The sequence below is a fragment of the Notechis scutatus genome, chromosome 2 (assembly GCF_049901735.1).
Source record: "Notechis scutatus isolate UNSWTSFEM ecotype Mainland chromosome 2, rNotScu1.2, whole genome shotgun sequence".
Taxonomy (NCBI): Eukaryota; Metazoa; Chordata; class Lepidosauria; order Squamata; family Elapidae; genus Notechis; species Notechis scutatus.
In genome coordinates this window covers 17,503,918-17,527,824 of record NC_142010.1, presented here as the reverse complement: position 1 = coordinate 17,527,824, position 23,907 = coordinate 17,503,918, and the positions used below count along the sequence as shown (strand labels likewise).

At 43.7% G+C, this 23,907-nt stretch overlaps 1 long non-coding RNA gene and 1 other non-coding gene across 2 annotated transcripts in view; both read right to left on the bottom strand.

Moving 5' to 3' along the window:
• LOC148131849 (uncharacterized) overlaps positions 1–23,907 on the bottom strand; it is a 387,282-nt gene that overhangs the window by 348,669 nt on the left and 14,706 nt on the right. The gene's annotated exons all lie outside the window — the stretch shown is intronic.
• On the bottom strand, positions 4,297–23,349 carry LOC113427737 (uncharacterized). The gene is made up of 3 exons (XR_015747424.1): positions 23,171–23,349; positions 12,582–12,698; positions 4,297–5,395 (listed from the first exon to the last, which is right to left on the bottom strand). It is a non-coding gene; the product is annotated as an uncharacterized LOC113427737 (transcript).

Here is a 23,907-nt window from a genome sequence, read left to right as displayed (position 1 = left end):
AATTATTTTTACAATTCAGTATGTAAATCTGCTCATGATTTATTTAACAAACCATACCATAGCATAATATGCCTACCCCCTCAGTAGTTTCATTTGTAGGGTTTAATCTATTTTAATATGTGAAATTAGTCAGCTCCATCAACTTAATTAGAATCTTATCAAATGTCAGAATTCTGGAAACTCAGAAGAAATAGACATCCTTCCCCCCTCCCCAAATAATAATGGAATAAAGCCATTGCAATCAATTGTGTGTTGAAAAAGAAAATCAGTGTGAAATATATTTGTTGGCACGTTGGACAACCTGGATGTCTTTGCCTAGATAATCACTAAAGGTTCCCCTTGCACATATGTGCTAGTCATTTCTGGTTCTAGGGGGCAGTGCCCATCTCCGTTTCAAAGCCGAAGAGCCAGCTCTGTCTAAAGACTTCTCCATGGTCATGTGACCGATATGACTAAATGCCGAAGGCACATGGAATGCTGTTACCGTCCCACCAAAGTAGTCCCTATTTTTCTACTTACATTTTTACATGCTTTCGAACTGCTAGGTTGGCAGAAGCTGGGACAAGTAATGGTACCTCACTTCCTTACGTGGTGATAGGGATTCGAACCGCCGAACTGCTGACCTTTCTGATCGACAAGCTCAGCGTCTTAGTCATTGAGCCACCCTGTCCCCACGTCAGTTTACAGGGGTTCAAACTAATTTTTGTCCTTAACTGTTTTCTTATTCGTGTAATAAAGGTTGCACCTGAGCCTAGTACCAGAGTAACAATTGGTTGTGTTCTCATGCCTAGATTGGAACAGTGTGCATACATTGAAAGATAATTTGCAATGTGCAGGAACATGTATTAAGCAATTCTTTTGAGATGATGAAAAGTGAGGCATAGTTGCCAAGTACGTGTGATGCTTTCATCCATAGTCTCTGCCTATGGATGCACATGCAATCATGCTACTTTCCTTTGTCCTCCATATGTTCTTATCTAAACATTGGGACATCATACCAGGTCTTGGAATTTCCCATTAACACAGCCAGCAAACAACAGAAACTTGTTGCCACCCCATAGATTTAGAAATAAGTAAACAGATAATCGAAAGTGCAATAGGAGGGGAGCAGCATGTCTAGCCAGTTTGATTTCTATGTGAATTGACTAGATTTTATTTACTTATTTACTTGCTTGCTTACTTATTAGATCTGCTCACCACCCATCTCACCTCAAGGTGACTCTGGACAGCTCATAGCATTAAAAGCCAATAAAGTCCTAAAGAATAAATATTTATAATAGTAAAAATTGGAATTAAAAAAGAGGCCATGAGTTTGACAGCCCTGTGTTAGAGCTATGCAAACGATTCAAAGCTACACAGGAAGGCCCCTTTAAAGGGATGTTCTAGAGCAGGGGTCTTCAAACTTGACAGCTTTAAGACTTGTGGACTTCAATTCCCAGAATTCCTGAGCTAACATGATTGGAAGATGAATTCTGGGAGTTGAAGTCCACAAGTCTTAAAGCTGTCAAGTTTGAAGATCCCTGTTCTAGAGCACTCTTGTTTCTAAAAGTCAGAGCAGAATGGCCACCATTCTTCTTTAATTCTTAGTATATCTTTGCAAGATGGATCAGCTGTAATTTGTAGCAACCTAACATGAGTATTTAAAATATATATTTTATATTTATATTTTTTATATTTAGGGATGCGGTGGCTCAGTGGCTAAGACGCTGAGCTTGGCAATCAGAAAGGTTGGCAGTTCGGCAGTTCAAATCCCTAGCGCCATGTAATGGGGTGAGCTCCTGTTACTTCTCCCAGCTTCTGTCAACCTAGCAGTTTGAAAGCATATAAAAATGCAAGTAGAAAAATAGGGACCACCTTTGGTGGGAAGGTAACAGCGTTCCGTGCACCTTTGGTGTTTAGTCACACCGGCAGCATGACCACGGAGACGTCTTCCTACAGCACTGGCTCTTCGGCTTTGTAACAGAGATGAGCACCGCCCCCTAGAGCCGGAAACAACTAGCGCATATGTGTGAGAGGAACCTTTACCTTTACTTTAACATGAGTTTATATACAGCCCTTACAGCAGAGGTGGGCAACTATGGCCCCTTTATGACTTGTGGACTTCAACTCCCAAAATTCCTGAGCTAGCATGGCTTGCTCAGGAATTCTGGGAGTTGAAGTCCATAATTCATAAAAGGGCCATAGTTGCCCACCCCTGCCTTACAGCCTTAGTATTTATATAACTCTTCTCACGTTCAGGTGAGGCAACCAATGGTCATTCCAGAAATATTCTGAATAATGTCTCTCCTGGGTCCGAAAGTAGGTATGGATAGGTTCCAAGATTTAATTCATTTGTTTCCCCCAAACAGGGTACCTATTAATGGGAAGAAAGAGACTGTTGGTAGAGGGTAAAGTGAAATTAGGATGTGGCTCAGACCCAATGGGAGATTTTTATTAATTTGAGACTTCTGCTAATTGACCAGGCTCAAATTATTCTGACACATCATACAAAGACTCTCTGGTCCCAGTGACTGATCCAGATTGGACCCTACAAAGACCCAACTCCTATGTTAAGGAAGGTGAGAGGAAGGGGAAGAAGATGATGACTAGCAGCAAGCTGGAAGGACTCAGTTAAAGTTGTGATGAGGATGCTGTTGGATGAGCTGAAGGGCTATGTGGTCACTACGACTTGACAATGACTTTATGGTTCATAATCAACTGTTCAACCATTAAATAATTGGGAATTGGAAATCATTGGTGAATGAATCACTTATCATAAGATCCTTTTGCCAAACTGCCAAATCCTGGCTTGGAGAAGAAAAAAAAGCTTAGATGGAAGAGGAGTGGTCAGTTAATCAGTTTTATTTTTTCCTTCAAGCCAAAGAGGTTAGCATAGCAAGCTGTACAATATCAGAGCATTATACGAAAAGAGCAATAATACAGAACACAAAGGCAAGCCAGCACATTCTTCTCTTTATATACAAGATCCTTATATAAGTTCAGATGTTGCAAAAAATGAAAGAAGCATCTTTCATTTTTATCACCTAACAAGCATTCCCCACCCCTGCTGTAGACAAAAGTACATTGATGTTGCAGTGCACACTGTGTGTGTGTGCGTATGCACTTTGGCATTCCTTCGGTCACTTTGATTCTATGGATGTCTCCATTCCATCCCATAATGTCTTATCTATGGACCTAGGTGACTTGTAAGCCATCAAGCAAACACAGTCCATGCTGCAGCTTGGCAGTCAGAAATAATAGCAAGGGGATGGTGTCTTTAGGGTTTGGTTTGGAGCAGAAATTCAGGGTGCTACCAAATACAATCATCAATTGAGTCCTTAGTGGACTAAAGGTCTGTAGAGATTCTCGGTCATCTAGGTCATGGTTGTCCCAAAAGTGCTTTTTTTTTTTCAAAAGTCCCAAAAGACTTTTTTTTTCCTTTTGAAGATGTTTCGCTTCTCATCCAAGAAGCTTCTTCAGCTCTGACAGGATAGTGTGGAATGGAAGGATTTAAATTCCTTGCAGACAGCTGGTCATTTGCATCCTTTTAGAGGGTCATTGAAGCACTTGGAGGTTTATCTGTATCCAGAGGCTTCAAAAATGTCAGCAATTGGTTCTCTGCCCGGTTGCTGGGTGGGTGTGGCCATGGTGGGCATGGCCTAGTTGGCCTCCTGCACCACAGTGGGGGAGGGAGCATTTTCTCCCTCCCCGGGCTCCAGAAGCTTTCCACAAGCCTCTGGGTGGGTGAAAATGTCATCTCCTGGGCTCCGGAGTCCAGAAACGAGCCCATTTCTGGCCTTCCAGAACTTCTGGGAGGCCCATTTTCACCCCCCCTGAAGTCCCCCCCCGCCCCTAGCCCGCCCCCAAAAAAAAAAAAAGAGAGAAGAGTAGAGGGGGGGGGGGAAGGAAAAAAGAAAAAAGAAAAAAAAAAAAAAAAAAAAAAAAAAAAAAAAAAAAAAAAAAAACCCACAAACAAAAAAAAAACCCCCCCCCCCCCCCCCCCCCCCCCCCCCCCAAACCGCCCCCCGGCCCGCGCCGGGGGGGGGGGTCACCCCCCCCCCGCCCCCCCACCCCCCCCCGCCCCCCCCAACACCCAAAAGCCAGAGCAAAGGCGGGGGGGGGGGGGGAGGGGGGGGGGGAGGGGGAAGGGTAGGAAAAAAAAAAAACACCAAACAAAAAAAAAACCCCCGCACCGCCCCAAAACCACAAACCCCCCCCCCCCCCCCCCCCCCCCCCCACTCCCACCAACCTCTTTCTTGGGTCCCAGTATTGGGGAGTGTTGGGGGGGGGGGGGTCCCCCCCCCCCCCCCCCCATTCCTACTCCAGCACCATTCAAAGGGTGTCCATCCCAAATTGTATAGCTAAAAGTCCTGAGGACACAGATAAACCTAAAGTGCTTCAATGACCCTCTAAAACAGGGGTGTCAAACTCAATTTCATTGATCAGGGTTGTTTTTGACCTTGGGGGGACCGAGAGGGCATGGCTGGGGTGAGTGTGGCCAGGGTCGGTATGGCCAGCTGAACATCACTCATGTCGGGGGCACCTGTGGTGGCCTTGATGGGAATGGGGCGATCTTCTTGCAACCCTCTGCCAGCGAAAATGGAGCTCGGGAGGGCCATGTGACTCCTCCAGCATTCTGCCAGCAAAAATGGAGCTCGGGGGGGGGCTCCATTTTTGCTGGCAGAGGCACCATGGACCAGTCCTTCACTGTTTCCAAGGTGCCAGATCTAAGCACTCTGCAGTCTGGATCCGGCCCACAGGCCTTGAGTTTGACAGCCCTGTTCTCACAGGATGCAAATGACCAGCTGTCTGCAAGGAATATAAATCCTCCCATTCCCCACTGTCCTGTCAAAGCTGAGGAAGCTTCTTGGATGATGTGGGAAAAAAAACCAGGAAAGTCCAGTTGCCTCCTGAAAATGCACTTTTGGGATAGTGGACTAAAGCCGTATATTTTCTCCGGAGGGCATGGAGGAGATGCCATCCAACCTCAAAAATGACTTAAGTGAGCCCCTGGAAAGCAGGTGGCCTTAGCATGTTTCTTCCGAAGGGCTCACATTATGTGTGAGCTGCCATTATGATCACAAAGTGTTGGAAGGCGACACCATGTCCTTGCATAATTAGGGACGACAACAAGACAAGGGGATGAGAGAACAATTTGGATGTTTCTTTTAAGCCGAGAGGAAAAAAAAAAAAGAGAACACATCAGGATCAACCTTTACGCATTGCAGCTCTCCCCCGCCTTCCCAAACTGAGCTGTGCTAAACATTGGAAGCTGAAGCTTAATCCTTATTGCATAAGTCGGTGCTGCAGCACGTACGCTTGTAGGTTCTTCTAAAGGGAGTGTCCCTCCTCTCGGTCTTGCCGCAGAGTTCTCTATATTCACCACACCCGTATCTTCTAAAGAACAGAAAGCCAGCTGAGGGGAGAAGAAAAAACAAAACAAAAACAAAACAGAAACGTGAGATGCAAATAACTGAGATTACATTTCGGCATCATACAGATGAGTTTCTTCCTGGAGACACTCTGGAGTGTCCCCCCCCCCTTCAAATCCCCAATATATTTTTAGACTGGCTCGCATCTATTTGCACATCCTCACTCAATCGATGCATGCAAATCTCCGGTTTGCTATACTTGGTTCAATACCTATAAAGCAAAGGTGTCAAACTTAAGGTTTGCGGGCCATATTCAGCCTGCAAGGTGTTTAAATCTAGCCTGTGGGGCTGCCCTGGAAGCAGTGAAGGACCAGCCCACAGTGCCTCTGCCAGTGAAAACAGAGTTCCGTTTTCGCTGGCAGAGGGTTGCAGGAGGACGTCACAGCTGAAAATGGAGCTCGGGAGCCCGTTTTCTCTGGCAGAGTGCTCGGGACACCACAGGCACCCCCGACACGAGTGACATTGAGCTGGCCATGCCCACTCTGGCCACGCCCACCCTGGCCACGCTCACCCCATCCCTCAGAGGTCAAACACAAACCTGATGCAGCCCTCAATGAAATCTAGTTTGACACCCCTGCTATAAAGCTTGCCACTTGGCTGGGATTAATGAAAGCTAGAAATTTAACGTCTATGGAGATTCGCAATCATCTAGTTCATGGTTATCCCAAAGGTTGAGAAGCGAAACATTTTGAAAGAAAAAAAACCAAGAAAGTCCAATTGTCTTTTGAAGAAAAAAAAACCCCCACCTTTGGGACAGCTAGAGGCTTAGTTCTGGTCTACATTTATTGGATTAGTAGCTGGTTGGTTGGAGAAGGTTTATGCTACTTCATAAAATACACAAATCAGGTGCCAATTGTGAGCTGATGTGGAGATCATTACATGATTGGAAATTTGATTGGAGATTATTATCATTAAATTATCTGATTGGAAAGTATTAATTTTTTGAAAATTTTTTATATATAAATAAATAAATACAAAATTATGTGGGTACATGCATAATTTTGTATTTATTTGTTTATCTTGTCATTTATTTGTTTATCTTGTTTATATTAAGGGTGGAGATTCTTTGAGAGCTGTCTGCAACATAATTTCATTTTAATGTATGCCCATTGGTGTACATTCAAAGTGACCATAAAGTTATTCTAACTCTAAACAAAGCTGGCATCTCCAAATTTTTCAGCTCATTAACCCCCTCATGCAGTTTAAGATTGTCCATTGACCCCCTGAACATTTATTATATGAAAATAATTGAATAAATACTACTTTACTAGTAGTACAAGTAATAATAATAATAATAATAATAATAATAATAATAATAATAATAATAATAATAATAATAATAATACCGTGTTTCTCCAACAATACGGCCTCCACCAATAGGAAGCCCCACCATGTTTTATTGGCATAAAATCAAATTAAGCCCCTCCCCCAAATTAAGCCCCATATTAAACATGCGAAATGGGGGAGAGCGGGGGGGCTTGTCGTTAGTAAGTACTTTTGTTGCATGCCCGGATATGGTGCTGCCTGCGTTGGTGGGGCACTTCATATCGGAGACCTTCCACCGTTGCTTCTCCCTTCTCCTTGCTGCCCCTTCTCCCTTGCTGCCGCGGCGTTTGGCGCAGCCACGTGCAGCCAGTCAGGGCTCCTCCTCAACCGAGCCCTGAGGAGACACTTGGCTTCAGGCGCTCCCGTCTTCCCTTTGCTTTGAAGGTAAAGCGAATTATTTTACAAAGCCTCCCTGCCCGAGAGGGCAGCCCAGCCCACGTGGGAGGCTAATTTCCCGGGCCTCTTCCGTTCCTCCCGACCTCCCTACGCTGCGCGCCTCTGACGCGCCGCTCCCTTCAGCCCAGCGAGCTCTTCCACCTCAAAGAAAGGCCAGGCGGGCGGCTGCAGCAGCAGCAGCAGGTCTGAGCCGCTCACAGCGGAAACAGCCACCACCCGTAGCCCGACGTGGGGAGAACAGCGAGGTTAGCGCCCGCCAGCCGGGCGAGATTTGGGAACGAGGGCAGGAGGAGGAGGCATGCACACTCGCAGCTCACTTTCCCAGCTTTGCCCAGCCCTTACGGCTCTGGCGCGGCCCTGGCAGGATGAGCGGAGGGTCCGGCGGGAGGCGCTCGCTGCCCGCCAGGGCCGCGCCAGAGCCGTAAGGGCTGGGCAAAGCTGGGAAAGTGAGCCGCGGGTGTGTGCGTGTCTCCTCCTGCCCCTCGTTCCCAAATCTCGCCCGGGCTGGCGGGCGCTAAGCTCGCCGTTCTCCCGCGCCGGGCTACGGGTGGTGGCTGTTCGCTGCGAGCGGCTCAGACCCGCTGCTGCTGCTCCACAGCAGCCCGCCTGGCCTTTCTTTGAGGTGGAAGAGCTCGCTGGGCTGAAGGGAGCGGCGTGTCAGAGGCGCGCAGCGTAGGGAGGTCGGGGAGGAACGGAAGAGGCCCCGGGAGAATTAGCCTCCCAAGTGGGGTTGGGCTGCCCTCTCCGGCAAGGGAGGATTTGTAAAATAATTCGCTTTACCTTCGAAAGCAAAGGAAGACGGGAGCGCCTGAAGCCAAGTGTCTCCTCAGGGCTCCGGTTGCAGGGAGGAGCCCTGACTGGCCGCATGTGGCTGCGCCAAACGCCGCGGCAGCAAGGGAGAAGGGAAAGCAACGGTGGCCCGAACCCGAAGGTCTCCCGAATATCCAAGCTGTCGCCGCCCGCCCACCCACCCGAGGATGCAAGGGGGAGAATTAAGTCACCCCCAAAAAGACGTCCTAGCCATTTTTTCGGGGTCAAAAAAAAAAGGCCCGGCCTTATTATGTGAGAAACACGGTAATAATAATAATAATAATAATAATAATAATAATAATAATAATAATAATAATAATAATAATAATAATAATAATAATAATAATAATAGGTATTGATACCATAGGCATTGACAAATTTGCCATCAGTCAATTGCAGAAGGCAGCTTTACTTGGAACAGCTTCCATCCTGCGGCAATATCTGTAACACCATCAAACATCCAGATTTGCCTATCCCTGGTCCTTGGTGAGGACTCGATAGGTAGACAAAAATGCCAAACCCAGTCTGAACATCTGGCTGACTGTGCAATGAATAATAATAATGATTCAAGGTTGCTCTCACTGGCAACTACCACAAGTCACCTCACCTTCAGGAGTGGGGACCAGTGTGGAGCTCTACAGAGCAACCCCTCAAAATCACCTTTCCATCATGTGTCAACTACCCATTGTCTCCCTGGACTTTTACTAATCCCCTTTTGACCCACAGTCATTTATTGACACCTTGGATAGGTGGTTGACATTAACCACTTTGGGGACCCGATTTAAAGCATAGTGATTTCCTTGTACTGGTAAAAGAGCCTCACTTACTTACTTATTGATTATTCATTTTTTATTGATTTATTTTTATTTGTCAATTGCTTACAAGGTAATAGGTATAAGTAAAAACATAGTTTTATATATATATATATAAAAGAAACAATAGGACAGGGACAGTAGGCATGTTGGTGCGCTTATGCACGCCCCCTACAAACCTCTTAGGAAAGGGGTGAGGTCAATAGCAGACAGTCTAAGGTTAAATAACTCTCCAATAAACAATTTGGTTTCAGAAAAAAACTATCCTGTAATCTGCAACTCTTACACTGCAAAAACATATGGACTACACAACTCGACCAGGGCAAAGCAATAGACGCAATCTACATAGACTTCTGCAAAGCCTTTGATTCAGTGGTACATGACAAACTACTCCTAAAAATAAAATCTTATGGTATCTCTGGACAACTGAATAACTGGATAGAAGCATTCCTGTCAAACAGACAACAAATGGTCAAAATTGGGAACGCCCTATCAAATCCAGTACCTGTCAATAGTGGTGTTCCCCAAGGCAGTGTTCTAGGACCAACTCTCTTCATAATCTACATAAGCGACCTTTGCGATCATATCAAGAGCAATTGCGTTCTCTTCGCTGATGATGTAAAGCTGTTCAATACCACAGACAATACTACTACCCTACAAAAAGATCTAGACTATGTATCTGAATGGTCTAACATATGGCAACTTCAAATCTCAACAAATAAATGCTCTGTCTTACATATTGGTAAAAAAATCAAAAAATAAAATACAAGCTAAATAGTCAAGATCTTGTTGATGACCCAAGCTCTGTAAAGGACCTGGGAATACTCACCTCTAATGATCTAAGTGCTAGAGCCCACTGCAACTACATAGCCAAAAAGGCATTAAGAGTTGTTAACCTAATCCTACGTTGCTTTTTCTCTGGTAATATCTCACTACTAACCAGAGCATACAAAACATTTGCTAGACCAATACTCGAATACAGTTCATCAGTCTGGAATCCTTATCACGTATGTGATATCAACACAATTGAGAAAGTCCAGAAGTATTTCACAAGAAGAGTTCTCCACTCTTCTACCCGTTGTAGAATACCTTATGCCACCAGACTCGAAATTCTAAAACTAGAAAACCTCGAATTACGCCGTCTTCGGTCCGACTTAAGCATGGTATATAAAATCATACATTGCAATGTCCTACCTGTCAATGAATACTTCAGCTTTAACCATAACAACACAAGAGCACACAACAGATACAAACTCAAAGTAAACCGCACCAAACTTGATTGCAGGAAATACGACTTCAGCAATAGAGTGGTCAATGTCTGGAATACTCTACCCGACTCTGTAGTCTCTTCCCCAAACCCCAAAAACTTTAACCTTAGACTGTCTACTATTGACCTCACCCCTTTCCTAAGAGGTCTGTAGGGGGCGTGCATAAGCGCACCAACGTGCCTACCGTCCCTGTCCTATTGTTTCTCTTATTCTTTTATTTTTCTTATATGTACCCATTTCATATATTCACAACTATGTATACACTTGTACTTATTATCTTGTAAACAATTGACAAATCAAATAAATAAATAAATAAATAAATAAAGTTTTTGGGGTTTGGGGAAAAAAACCACAGAGTCAGGTAGAGTATTCCAGACATTGACCACTCTGTTGCTGAAGTTGTATTTCCTGCAATCAAGTTTGGTGCGGTTTACCTTGAGTTTGTATCTATTGTGTGTTCTTGTATTGTTATGGTTGAAGCTGAAGTATTCATTGACAGGTAGGACATTGCGATATATGATTTTATATACTATATTTAGATCGGACTGAAGGCGGCATAGTTCTAGGTTTTCTAGGTCTAGAATTTCAAGTCTGGTGGCATAAGGTATTCTGCAACAAGTAGAGGAGTGGAGAACTCTTCTTGTGAAATATTTCTGGACTTTCTCAACTGTATTAATATCAGATGCGCAATGTGGGTAAATTATTATAGACAAAGCATTATCTATAAATATTTGGACTTGAGGTACTGAAATAGTGGAGGTAATGAAGTATTGGTGGTTTGTTGTGTAAAGTCCCTTTGTTTTTCCTTAAAGCCATATTTTTTTTGTTTTTGTTTTGTTTTGTTTTTGTTTTAAAGAGGAAGTGTTGCTCTTTGATAGATTTAAATGGAGAAGATTTGAATGAGCTCACCAATCATCTACTTTGGAGTTTGGAAAAGATGAGATTTGGGTTGGGGTTTAGTGGAGGTTGTACAATCAGCTGAGTGGGAATTTAAATTCAGGCTGACTTATCAGCTGGGTGATTTAAATGGAGCTGGGTGATTTATATGGAGACTATCAATTCTCCTTGAGTCTCCTTTATTCTCCCCAATTAGCGGCCATTTAGAATTACAGTCTCTTGCTCTCCTCCAGTCCCTACTCCCTTTCGGATGTTTAGGATTGTTAGTTTCGTCTCTTTCTCTGCAGTTCAGATTCACACTCTACACCAGTCAATCTTCACTCCCAGAATCAGTCTCTCTGTAAGTGTCTGAATCAAACTCTCATCTAAACACAGCTCGTCCCAGCTCCTATCTGTATCCGTTCTCCGCTATCCACTCTCCGCTCTCATTTATTCACAGCTTGTGTCAGCTCTTATCACTATCCGCTCTCCACTCTCTGCTCTTTAATCTTTGCACATCCTATTCGTTATCCACCAGTCCCAGTTCTTTCAGGTCTCACTCATTCGGAATGGCGTCCTACGGAATGGAATCTTAGGCTCTCTGCTTGGGATGATGTCCTGACTCACTCTCGTGATTGCTGGCAAGTTCTCAGTTCTCAGAACCTTCCAAAATCTTTCAGCAGTCCCGGTTGAGGTAGATTGCAGTTCCGTTGGCCCCAGACCCCACACCCAGTCTCAGCGATGCGGTTAGGCATTCGCCTCGATTGCCATACTACCTGAGACTTCTCAGGAAACAACAACTGTATGAAAAACAGCTGGTGACCTTCTACCGCTTCACCATAGAGAGTATCTTAACTTATTGCACCTCTGTATGGTTTCCCAATTGCACAGTGGCAGATAGGAGAGCAGTTAACTCCAGAGGGTTAACGTCAGGGGTGGGTTTCTACCAGTTCTGTCCACCTCTGTAAAACTGGTAGCTCTGAAGAGCAGCAGGCATAGAACCGGTTCTATGTCTGCTGATGTTTTTGCCCACTCGCCCACCCAAGCTCTTATCTGACCTTTATTTCCTGATTTTTTCAACTTCCGCTGCCATGCGAGGCACAGCTGCAGTTAAAAAAGCAGGAAAAAAGGGCTTTTTGAAAGGCTGCTTCTCTGCATGCAGCATGCTGATGACAATTTACAGGAGTGCCCACGCAGCATGCAGGGAAACACATCATAAATCACCAAACCTCGTAAATGACCGAACTGGTAGTTAACCCTGTCAGATCCCACCTCTGGTTAACGTCATTGCCCAGAAGATCATTGGTTGCCCTCTCCCCACTTTGGAAGAGCTTTATAGCTCCTGCTGCCTTAAGAAAGTTCAAAACATTCTCAAAGATCCATCTCATCCTGGGCACCCTTTTTTTAAACTATTACCATCTGGCAGATGGTACAGGACAATAAAAACAAAGACAAATAGGCTGAAAAACAGCTTCTATCCCAGGGTAGTAACTCTGTTGAATTCTACTGTATAGTGCAGTGTTGGTGTGGTGTCGCGGGTTTTCAATTCAATGTGTGGAGTATGGAGGATGTGTGTTTGTGTTTATTTTCATGATCATGATGTGCACTGAAGATGGTGCTTGATTTCGTTGTATGAGGTGCAATGACAATAAAGTAAAGAAAGATATTGGATTTGTTCATACCTAAATAAACTTCAGCCACTTCGCATAGTTGGCCATCCTTAGGTTTGCACGGTTCTCCAGGTCTCAAACACACAAAGCCCACTTTGTATTTACAAACGTTGCAAACAAGACCTTGAGCTATTAAAAGAGAAATTTAAAAAGAATTATTTATCCAGAATGATCAAATCATGAAGCTTTTTTAAAGAAGCTGAACAGCTAAAGTCTGCCTTTTTCCTTCATGAGGTCAAGGTATTCCCTAGCCTTGTGATGGTGAACCTTTGGCATGTATGCCAGATGTGGCATGCAGAGCCCTGTCAGTGGGCACGTTCGCCATCACCATCTGGTTTCGGGCATGCACATGCATGCCAGCCAGCTTCACAGGCACCGGAAAACAGTTTGAAAATTGCCCCCAAACCAGGCTGGTTTCAGGCCTTTTTCAGGCCATTTTCCAGGCCATTTTCAGGTTGTTTTTTGGGCTGAAAATGGCCCCCAAATGGCTTAAAAACAGCTCCCAATATGCACCCAAAACAGGCATGCGCGCACCAGCCAGGTCTTCAGTTTTCCAGCACTCCAGCACAGGCGCATGCATGCATGTTCCGGTTTGGGCACTGGGTGCCGAAAAGGTTCACCATCACTGCCCTAGCCATTAGAGTTAGGTCCAGCATTAGTCAGCAAGTAGAGATGATCCTCGACTTATGACTACAATTGACCCCCATATTTCTGTTGCTAAGTGAGACCATTGTTAAGTGAATTTTGTCCCATTTTGCAACCTTTCTTGCTACATTTGCTAAGTGAATCACTGCTGTTGTTGAGTTAGGAACTTGGTTGTTAAGCTTCCCCATTGGCTTTGCTTATTGCAATTGGTGATCACATGATGGTGGGACATTGCAACCAGGGGTGGGATTCAAATTTTTTAACAACCAGTTCTCTGGGTGTGGTTAAGTTGGTGGGCATGGCTTGCTGGTCATGTTATTGGCTGGGCTTGGCCAACTCAATATCACTCACATTGAGGCATGCATCTCCTCACCTGGCCTCTCATGACTGTGGGGATGCTGCAACAGTCATAAGTGTGAAAAATGGTCATAAGTCACTTTTTTCAGTGCCATTGTAACTTTGAATAGTCACTCCACACAAGCAAAGTACCAGAAAAGGAGGGGGGAAAACCTCCAGAGAAGTTCCTGAGACAGGAAGTCTAGTCCTGCCAAGAATGTAATAAGGGTTAACAGAGAGGCAGTTTCTGTAAGCAACACCAGAATGTTTCCTTCCTGCCTTCCTTACAGGACTAGGCCAGTAATTTCTTCTAACAACCAGTTCTCCGAACTGCTTAGAATGTCAACAACCGGTTCTAGTGAATAGGTGTGAACTGGTAGAATCCCACCCCTACCATTATCTCTAAATGCTATTAACCCTATAACATGTCTACATCCCTACCCTATTCCAACCCTTACTAATTGATCCTCACCTGGTGCCACCTTCACCATGTATTAACCTAAGTCCTAATTACCACCTATATGTGCCACAACCCTCTTTAACAATATGCACCACATCAATAAATAGCCAGTTCCAGCAGCCCTGCAGTTGTTGCAGAATCCATCCTACAGCCTTGCAGTTGTTGCAGAATCAATCCTCAGCTCTGCTGAGTCATTCCAAAGCCATCAGCCAGCACACAAGCAGAAATACAGATCCGGCAGCAGCAGAGATAAGGTGACATGGTCAGCTGACTTGCCGTGAGGCATATTCGGAGCTGACGGGCTCTGGGTGAACTCGGAGCCCAACATAGGGAAGATGGATAAACAAGTGGAAAGACAACATGGAAACATTTTTACACATGTCCCAAGACATTTTGCTTCTCATCCAAGAAGCTTCTTCAGCTCTGACAGCTCCTAGTGCTTTAACCACCTGCTAAAAGGATTTAAATGACCAGCTGTCTGCAAGGAATATAAATCCTTCCATTCCCTGCTATCCTGTCAGAGCTGAAGAAGCTTCTTGGATGAGAAGTGAAATGTCTTCAAAAGAAAAAGCAAGAAAGACCAGTTGCTTCCTGAAAAAGCACCTTTGGGACAATCATGCCTGGTTGACTGAGATTTTTACCCATGACATCAGTTGCAAGGATATTATATGTACAAAGATAGGTGAAGCATATACCCACAATCAGTGGTGGGCTTCAAAATTTTTTACAACGGGTTCTGTGGGCGTGGCTTGGTGGGCATGGCAGGGGAAGGATACTGCGAAATCCCCATTCCCTCCCCATCCCATTAACCTGCTTTCCAGCTCTGTTCTCCTGTGCAGGGCAACCAAAGAAGACCCAGCCAATCAGCTGGGATTCAATGGGAGGGAGGCAGAGAATAGATGGGGACAGGGCCAGTCAGAGGTGGTTTTGCAGGTTCTCCGAACTACTCAAAATTTCCGCTACTGGTTTTCCAGAACTGGTCAGAACCTGCTGAATACCACCTCTACCCACAATAGAAGAATGGATTTGATAGAGCTAGCTGAGGTGGTGAAATTTATTGCTTTAATTAGGGACAACAATTTGACTAAATTTCTTGCAGCTTGGAGATCACTGTTACAGTTTCTAGAGGATAAGAGGGAAGTTATGTATTGTTTGTCATTTTTAAAACTTTTCCTTTTATCCCCTTTCCCTCTTAATCTATTTATTTGTATCCCATCTTTATTATTTGTTAAGTAACTCAAGGTGGCGAATAAGCCCAACACACTTTCTTTCTCCTATTTTCCCCACAACAACAATCATGTGAGATTGGTTGGGTTGAGAGAGAGTGACTTGCCCAAAGTCATCCAGCTGGCTTTCATGGCCAAGGCAGGATGTGAACTCATGATCTCCCACTTTCTAGTCAGGTTGTTAATTTGTATTTTATTGTTCCTTTGAAATATACAGCAATAGCACATAGACTTATATACCACTTTACAGTACTTTACAGCCCTCTCTAAGCTGAGTCAGCCTATTGCCCCAAATAATCTGGGTCCTCATTTTACCCACCTCGGAAGGATGGAAGGATGGGTCAACCTTGAGCCTGGTCAGATTCGAAATGCCAAACTGTAGGCAGCCAGCAGTCAGCAGAAGTAGCCAGCAGTACTGCATTTTAACCACTGCAGCACCATGGCGTGCGCACACACATACACACACACAAACACTAGCTCTATACCCGTGCTTCGCTATGAAACTATGTGATCCAGCTTAGTTTTGGAGGAGAAAAATAAGGGGGGAAAATTGTGCTTCTGCCTACCAGCATCCATTGGTATTCATCTGGCTAGCATCCTGTCAGTATGTGAAAGAGTTGAGGACTGTTTGGAAACTGAAACATGGAAACTGAAACAGTATTTGCTGTATGAACAAGAAGGAGACAGCAAGGAGCCTGGGCGTGGCTTAGCTCCACTGTTCTGTACTAAAGCTGCTTGGTGCTGTAAAACTAAAACTGAAACTTGAAACTCCTCTCCTCTGCTTGTGTTTTGCATTTGGAACAGACTTCTTTTCAGGTGGGAAGGGAAAGTAGAACTCCTTAGCATCAGAGCATGTTAATAATAATATACAAAATACTAATGCTCTGATGGTCATTTCAAAAAATCCTTTCTTAGGGAGCATACACACACACACACACACACACACACACACACACACGTAATATGTATACACATACATTTGGCAAGCTAAGCATAATTTTCAAGAACAACCTCCCCCATGTCTGAAAAACAAAAGAAAGAAAAGAAGTTTTCGATCAGTTTGTGCTACCTGCTCTAACATATGCAGTGAAACCTGGATACGAACCTCGCAATCGATACAAAATCTAGGAGTGGCACAAAGAGCCATGGAAAGATACATGCTCAACATCACCAGACAAGACAGAAAGACCCTCACATGGATTAGAGAACAAACAGAAGTATATGATGCCATCAAGAGAGGAAAATAATTGAAATGAAAATGGGCTGGTCACATAGCAAGAAGAACTGACGGCAGGGGGGCCAAGGCAGTCATAGAATGGATCCCTCTTTATAAAAAGCATCCATGAAAGAGAAAGATGGGTCGATGACATCAGCAAGCATTGTGGGCCTAATTCAGGGGTGGGATTCCACCAGTATAACAACTGGCTCGGTGATCGCACGCGCGCTCCAGGTTTAAAAAAACTCTAATACTTGCCTTCTACTGCAGTCCCTGTGAATCAAACAGCTGAGGCGCGGCAAAACACTCTGCCACACAAATCAGCTATGCTCTTAAAAAAAAGGAAATAAAGTGCAGGGCCAGGCTGGCAGGTTCACATGCTCGTCTCAGCGAATCAGTTCGCTGCCAGCTGATCTTCGGAGCAAAGGGTTCACACGAACTGGTCTGAACCGGTAGAATCCCACCCCTGGCCCAATTGGCAAAAGAAAACTCAAGACCATATAGGTTGGAAACATGTGGAAGAGGCCTTCATCCTGCAGTAGATAGATAATGGCGATGATGATAATGATGAAGATGATGATGATGATACACATACATGTATCATGCAGCTATTTTCAATGGATATATTGCATAGCAAAGAAAGATAACAATGAAACTAACTGTTGGGAGGAAGACATGAGAGGATTAAAAACCAAAAAATTAAGGTGTCTTATATATTCTGTTCTGTTGCCTGGGACAAAGCAATTGCATGATAAAGTTTTCGCTAGGCACATGTCCTATCTTTTCTTATCCTATTTTCTACACATCGTTTAGCAATGTATTTCTGGATGAGGTTTTTCCATTCTCCCTTTCCCAGAAGTCTTAATAGCAATTAACAATGATGAAGATGGCAACATGAAAAAAAAATATTGAAAGCTCTAGTAGCCCATGGGAATAAAAGGTGTAACGAAGCATTTAAGGCAGTGGTCAAACACAACATCCGACTGTGATGTGGTGGGGTCCGGCCTGCAGACTGTCCTGGAAAATGTAAGGGGGTAGCCCGCATGGCTTCGGCCTGGTCTACCCAATGCGAAGAGGAAACATTGGGCCAGCGTGGCTTCGGCCTGGTCTTTCCAGTGCAAAGAGGAAACATCGGGCCAGTGTGGCTTCGGCCTGGTCTACCCAATGCGAAGAGGAAACATGCCAGCAGTTTGGGGAGTGGTGTCAAGTTGATCAGGCCCACCCAGTCGGCCACACCCACCCAGTCAGCCATGGCTACCCGACCCCCACCCCCCAAGGTCAACCACAGTCCTGATGCAGCCCTCAATGAAATTGAGTTTGACACCCCTGATTTAAGGTGATTGATATGTCTGTTTTTGTTATTATCATTTAAATAAAATAGACTGGGCTAGGCTGGCAGCAGGAACAATAGCAAAAATAATGTCAGGTAAGGCAATCCAAGGGGACAATTCTGTCCTTCTTAAGTGAAGATTTGTGATTCATGTGTTCATCAGCAGCCTGTCTTAGAAAAACAAAGACAGCCAGAAAATAAGATCTTAACAGGAGACAGGTTCATGTAGAAGCATGTTTTCAGCTTTTTAATTTTTTTTGGCAACGGTGGAGAAAATTACTGCCTGCTGGAGACCAGCCAGATCTTTTGCAAACAGTGACTCGAAAAGGAATGCTGGAAAAAAAAATCCACTGGAATGCAAGTCAGAAAGGACAGGTAGCTGCTCTCTGGCAAGGCTGCCAAATAGTGTTTCATCATCTGTGCAGCCCTTGGAACGAGATGTCAATTTGTTTGAGGGAGGAACAGTGAGACTTTCTGAGGATCTCTTGAAGCCGCTTAATCTTCTAAGTGGGAGACAATTGTGGTATTGGCAAGAAAATAGATTTAGCCCTGCCTGTCTTGGAAAATCAGAATCCATTTCTCAGGCCGTGGGTCCCGAGATATGAGCAACAATTGCCGATTTATTTCAAAGTGGACTTCAACTAACAACTACTTATTGTTAGTTGCAAAGTCATGTCCAACCCATCATGACCCCATGGACAACGTTCCTCCAAGCCTTCCTGTTCTCTACCATCTTCTGGAGTCCATTTAAGCTCACGCCTACTGCCTCAGTGACTCCATCCAGCCACCTCATTCTCTGTCGTCCCCTTCTTCCTTTGCCCTCAATCTTTCCCAGCATTAGGCTCTTCTCCAGGGAGTCCTTCCTTCTCATTAGGTGGCCAAAGTCTTTGAGTTTCATCTTCAGGATCTGGCCTTCTAAACAGCAGTCAGGGTTGATCTCCTCTAGGACTGACCGGTTTGATCACCTTGCAGTCCAGGGGATTCACAGGAGTCTTCTCCAGCACCATCGTTTAAAGGCCTCAATTCTTTGGCGCTCAGCCTTCCTTATGGTCCAGTTTTCACAGCCATACATTGCAACTGGGAAAACCATAGCCTTGACTATATGCACTTTTGTTGGAAGGGGATGTCTCTGCTATATAGTATTTCTAGTATTTAGTATTTAGCATACAATATTATATTTTTTTTCTACTTTTGGTAGCACTCTTAATTTGCTGAGGTTCAGTAGCCAAACTGCTGCCTTAAATTGGTTGTTAAAATTGATACAGGTAGTCCTTGAGTTAGGGCCACAATTAAGCCCAAAGTTTATATTCCTAAGTGAAATATTAGTTGTGAATTTTGTCCCATTCTATGACTTTTCTTGCCACAGTTGTTAAGTGAATCATTGCATTTGTTAAGTTAGTAACATCATTGTTAAGTGAATCTAGATTCCCCATTGGCTTTGGTCGCAAAAGCTGATCACATGACCCCAGGACATTGCAACTGTCATAAATATGAGCCAGTTGCCAAACATCTGAATTTTAATCATGTGACCATAGGAATGCTGCAACAATCATAAGTCACTTTTTTCAGTATTGTTGTAACTTTGAACAGTCACTAAATGAACTGTTGTAAGTGGAGGATTACCTGTATGTGTACTGTAGGCATGACTACTGATAATGAAACTTCAGGGAAACTTTGGGAGTAGTAGATATTGGTCAACCAAGTGAGAGGACCAACAGCATTCTTCTTTGGACTTGCAAGAGGTCTTTTTGTTGGTAGGGTGCAATCTTTGATGTTGGAGGTTAGACTGGAGAGAACCTAGTTTCAAGTTTCACTTGACTCCAACCTGGAACTCTCTGCATGATTTTGGGTAAATCTCAATCCAGGCTCCCTCACAAGATTATTTATCTTTATTTGTTATGTCTTTACACCGCCCATCTCACATTTAAGTGCCAATGAATCTTCATTCTGCTGTGGGCCACCTGAGAAAGAGCAGAAAGGGCAATGCCACCAATGAATTAAAATACATTTTGGATTTCATTTTTAGTTCGGCTAGATTTCAGAGTAAGAAATGGAGCCAACAGAGAGGCAAAATGTGGAGGCAGCCACAATAAAGGCTCATAAATCCACACCTGCATTGTCTGCCATAATGTGGTAAGCAGAGAAGCCAATGTGGAGCAGAAAGTGGGTGGGTCATCCCACCTTGAAACCTTTCCTCCTCCTGCATGCTTGCAATTTAGGGATCAACTGAAGTTGTAAATAACTAGAAGCCGGGTAGGTGATATTGTTCTAAACAAGCAACTTCCTAGCTATGCTAGAATCCATTAACAAAGAGGCCAAGTTGCGGTCTTGAATTTGCACATAAGCAAACATATAAATAAATATAACAAATACATTTTTTGACTTGCTGTTCTAAGCAAGAATAGGGCTTCATTTATTTATGCCCTCAATTTATATAATGACCCATTTCAAGAAATTATTCTGGGCAGTGAACAGGGCTAAACAATGAAAACCAATATACAAAAATTAAAATGCTGATAGCTGATAGAATCATTACATTCATCTGCACAACAGGTCTCTTCACACTCACAGGGCCCCATGCCCAGAGGTGGTATTCAGCAGGTTCTGACCAGTTCTGGAGAACCGGTAGTGGAAATTTTGAGTAGTTCGGAGAACCGGCAAATACCACCTCTGACTGGCCCTGCCTGTATCTATTCTCTGCCTCCCGAGTCCCAGCTGATCGGCTGGGTCTTCTTTTGTTGCCCTGCACAGGAGCTGGAAAGCAGGGTAGTGGGGTGGGAAGAGAATGGGGATTTTGCAGTATCCTTACCCTGCCATACCCACCAAGCCACTCCCACCAAGCCACACCACGCCCATCAAGCCATGTTCACAGAACCGGTTTTGTAAAAGGATAGGAAAAAAAAGCCAATGCAATCCTAAATTGCATTAACAGAGGGATAAAATCAAGATCAAGTGAGGTAATAATACTATTCTCTAAAGCCTTAGTAAACCACACCTTGAGTACTGCATCCAGTTTTGCTCACCACACTATAAAAAAAGATGTTGAGACTCTAGAAAAAGTACAGAGAAGAGCAACCAGGATGATTAGGGGATTGGAGACTAAAACATATGAAGAATGGTTACAGGAACTGGGCACGGCTAGTCTAGTGAAGAGAAGGACCAGGGGAGATATGATAGCAGTCTTCTAATATTTGAGGGGCTGCCACAGAGAGGAAGGGGTCAAGCTATTTTCTAAAGCACCTGAAGGCCAGACAAGGAATAATGGATGGAAGCTGAACAAGGAGAGATTCAGCCTGGAAACAAGGAGAAACTTTCTGACAGGGAGAACAATCAACCCATGGAACAGCTTGCCTTCAGAAGTTGTGGGAGCTTCATCACTTGAGACTTTCAAGAAGAGATTGGACTGCCATTTGTCAGAAATGGTGTAGGGTCTCCTGCTTGGGAAGGAAGGTTGGACTAGGTGACCTACAAGGTCCCTTCCAACTCTATTAATCTGTAATCTGTAAGATCGGGGACAATCTGATTTCGAGAGGGAGAATCTTTCAGAAGCCACAGGGAGTTCTGTAGTACTACTAAGAGTTTTTAACATTTTACAAAGTGAGCCATTCTTTCTCCTGGACCTCAAGACTATGTCAGTGTCCCAAACCATAAAGGACTTTAAAGGAAATGGCCAGCATGTTGACTTGCATCTGAAAGCATACTGGAGCTTGATGCAGTTCCCAAAGTACTGGTGTCATGTGTACCAAGTAACCAGAGCCAAGTGTCTTTTGCACCAAGTGTCTTCAAGTTTTGCACCAAGTGTCTTCAAGTACAGTCCCTTGCAGAGGTCACTGCAGTAGTCCAGACTGCAGGTTTTTCTTGTCTGGTACATCTGGAGGACACCAAGCTGGGCAGGGTTGAAATTCAACCACCTCGTTCCACCTTGGGAGAGGTGGTAGGACGATTTGAATCAGTAAAAAATCGCCCCAGTTACTATTACTATTATACCAAGCCACACCCATAGCCACGCCCACAGAACTGGTAGGGAAATTTTTTGAATTTCACCCCTGAACCTGGGGACTGTATCACTGTATAATTGTTAGCACTGTGTCGAATTCTCCTATCTCACCCCAAAAATGCTGCAGATATTCTCTTTTTCAGCAGTGCAGTCTTGGCTCATTTTGTGGACATCTCTGTCCCACCCCCTCCAAACTTAATTGTGTGAAGCCTATTTTAAATTATATAGAAATATTTTATGGCGAATGCCCCATGTAACCTGGCCGATTCCCATACTTACAGTTATGAAACAGCAGGAAAAGACAGTCTATTTTTATTGTAGTTCATGTTTTATTGTGCAACTAATTAGGCCTTCATGACCCAAGAGAAACAACCTTAGAGTAGCATTTTTGGAATTATTGTTCAGGAGATGGAGTCTTCTATGTCCATTAAAAAAACTTTATCAGTTTGATTTATTTATTAATCCATCCATTACTCTGGGCAGCTTATAATTAAAATGTATATATCATACTCTGAGATTTCTAATCAATGCAAACAATTATTCTTTAGAGTCCTATATGTTATTTCTGCATTAGCGCATAGGATTTTAATTTTTGTAGAATCCTGAAAAATTTGCACTTCCAATATCTAGGAAAGGGATTTGTTCCATGGAAGATTCAAACAGTGAAAGCTAAAATCTAACAAGCTCTTTCCTTGCTAACTACATAACATGGAAGTTGTGTTTGGGAATTATGCCACCTGGCTTTCCTTTCTAGACACAAAAGTTACTTATACTATGGTTGCAGTATCTAGGTCAAGGGTCTTCAAACTTGTCAAGTTTAAGACTTGTGGACTTCAACTCCCAGAATTCCTGAGCTAACATGACTGGAATTCTGGGAGTTGAAGTCCACAAGTCTTAAAGCTGTCATGTTTGAAGACTTCTGATCTAGGCCATAGGAACACTAATTGGCACCAAGACTTTTTCCTGTATCTCTTTGTTGTCACTAACTGGTTCACCAGTCCATTTGAGGCACCTCTAGTTACAATCACTTGGGTATGCATCAACTTGTTCGGTTGTCTGGTGGGAGGAAATGGTTATTATGGGTACTGAGGATTAAGGATCAGAACTGCAGAATTAAGAAAAGTAAACCACGACTTTAATGCTAATTTGACATTAGGTAGCAAGCAATGTGCAAAGTGCAAATCTCAATTAGAATCACCAATTCAAATGTACACAACTATAAATTGAAATGTTACACCAGATTATTCCATTCACTTGCATATAGATCTGGTCTATACAATATTTTCAGGCATTTGCCATTTCTTTTCTTTTGTGGCTTTCTTACTTTGTTTAATGTTTACAACCAAAACCACCACCACGTGCTGCCACCACCACCAATAAAAGACACTTACCAATTGTGCAGAACAGAAGGACAGAAAACGCAAGAAGAACAAAATTCTTCATCTTGGTAAATCTCAACAAATGGAGATAGAGGCACTGAGCTTGTCAAGGTAACAGAATTGATACAGACAGAAGAGCCCAGTCTAACTCTGGAATTGACACTCTTCCAAACAGATCTTGGGATGGGAGATCTACGGATCAAGATTTTATTATCATTCAGGCACAGGGATCAACCAATGGGATGAAGAACATGGTGCCTAAGACACACCTGATCTTTAGGAGGTGAGAACAAGGTATGTAGATTATGAGATGAGAATATAGTTTCAATCCAATTAGTGTTCTGTTCTTGACCCAGTTCTGTTGCTGTTCTTTGCTCCACAGATTTCAAGAGTATATTCTGTTCTTAGCATCAAAACAACAACAACAACAACAATGAAATGGAAAGACTCATTTATGAGCTAAGTTTCTGGAAGTGATACAGTTGAGTTTTATTTTTCAACAATATTTCTCAAGTATTGTTCTGACCTAGGCTTCCCAAGATCATGAAGCAGACTCCCCATCCCCATAAAACCCCTTTTATTTAGGTTAAAGTGAATTCCTCTCCAGCAAAGTCCCATCAAATAGTCTTTCAAGAGATTTCACAACTACAGCTCTTTATTAGGCTTGGAGAGTTGCCTGGCCGATATCTTCCAAAGGCCACACTATAGCAGCAATTACTTGGCAAAAAGTCAGGAACAAATCGTCACCC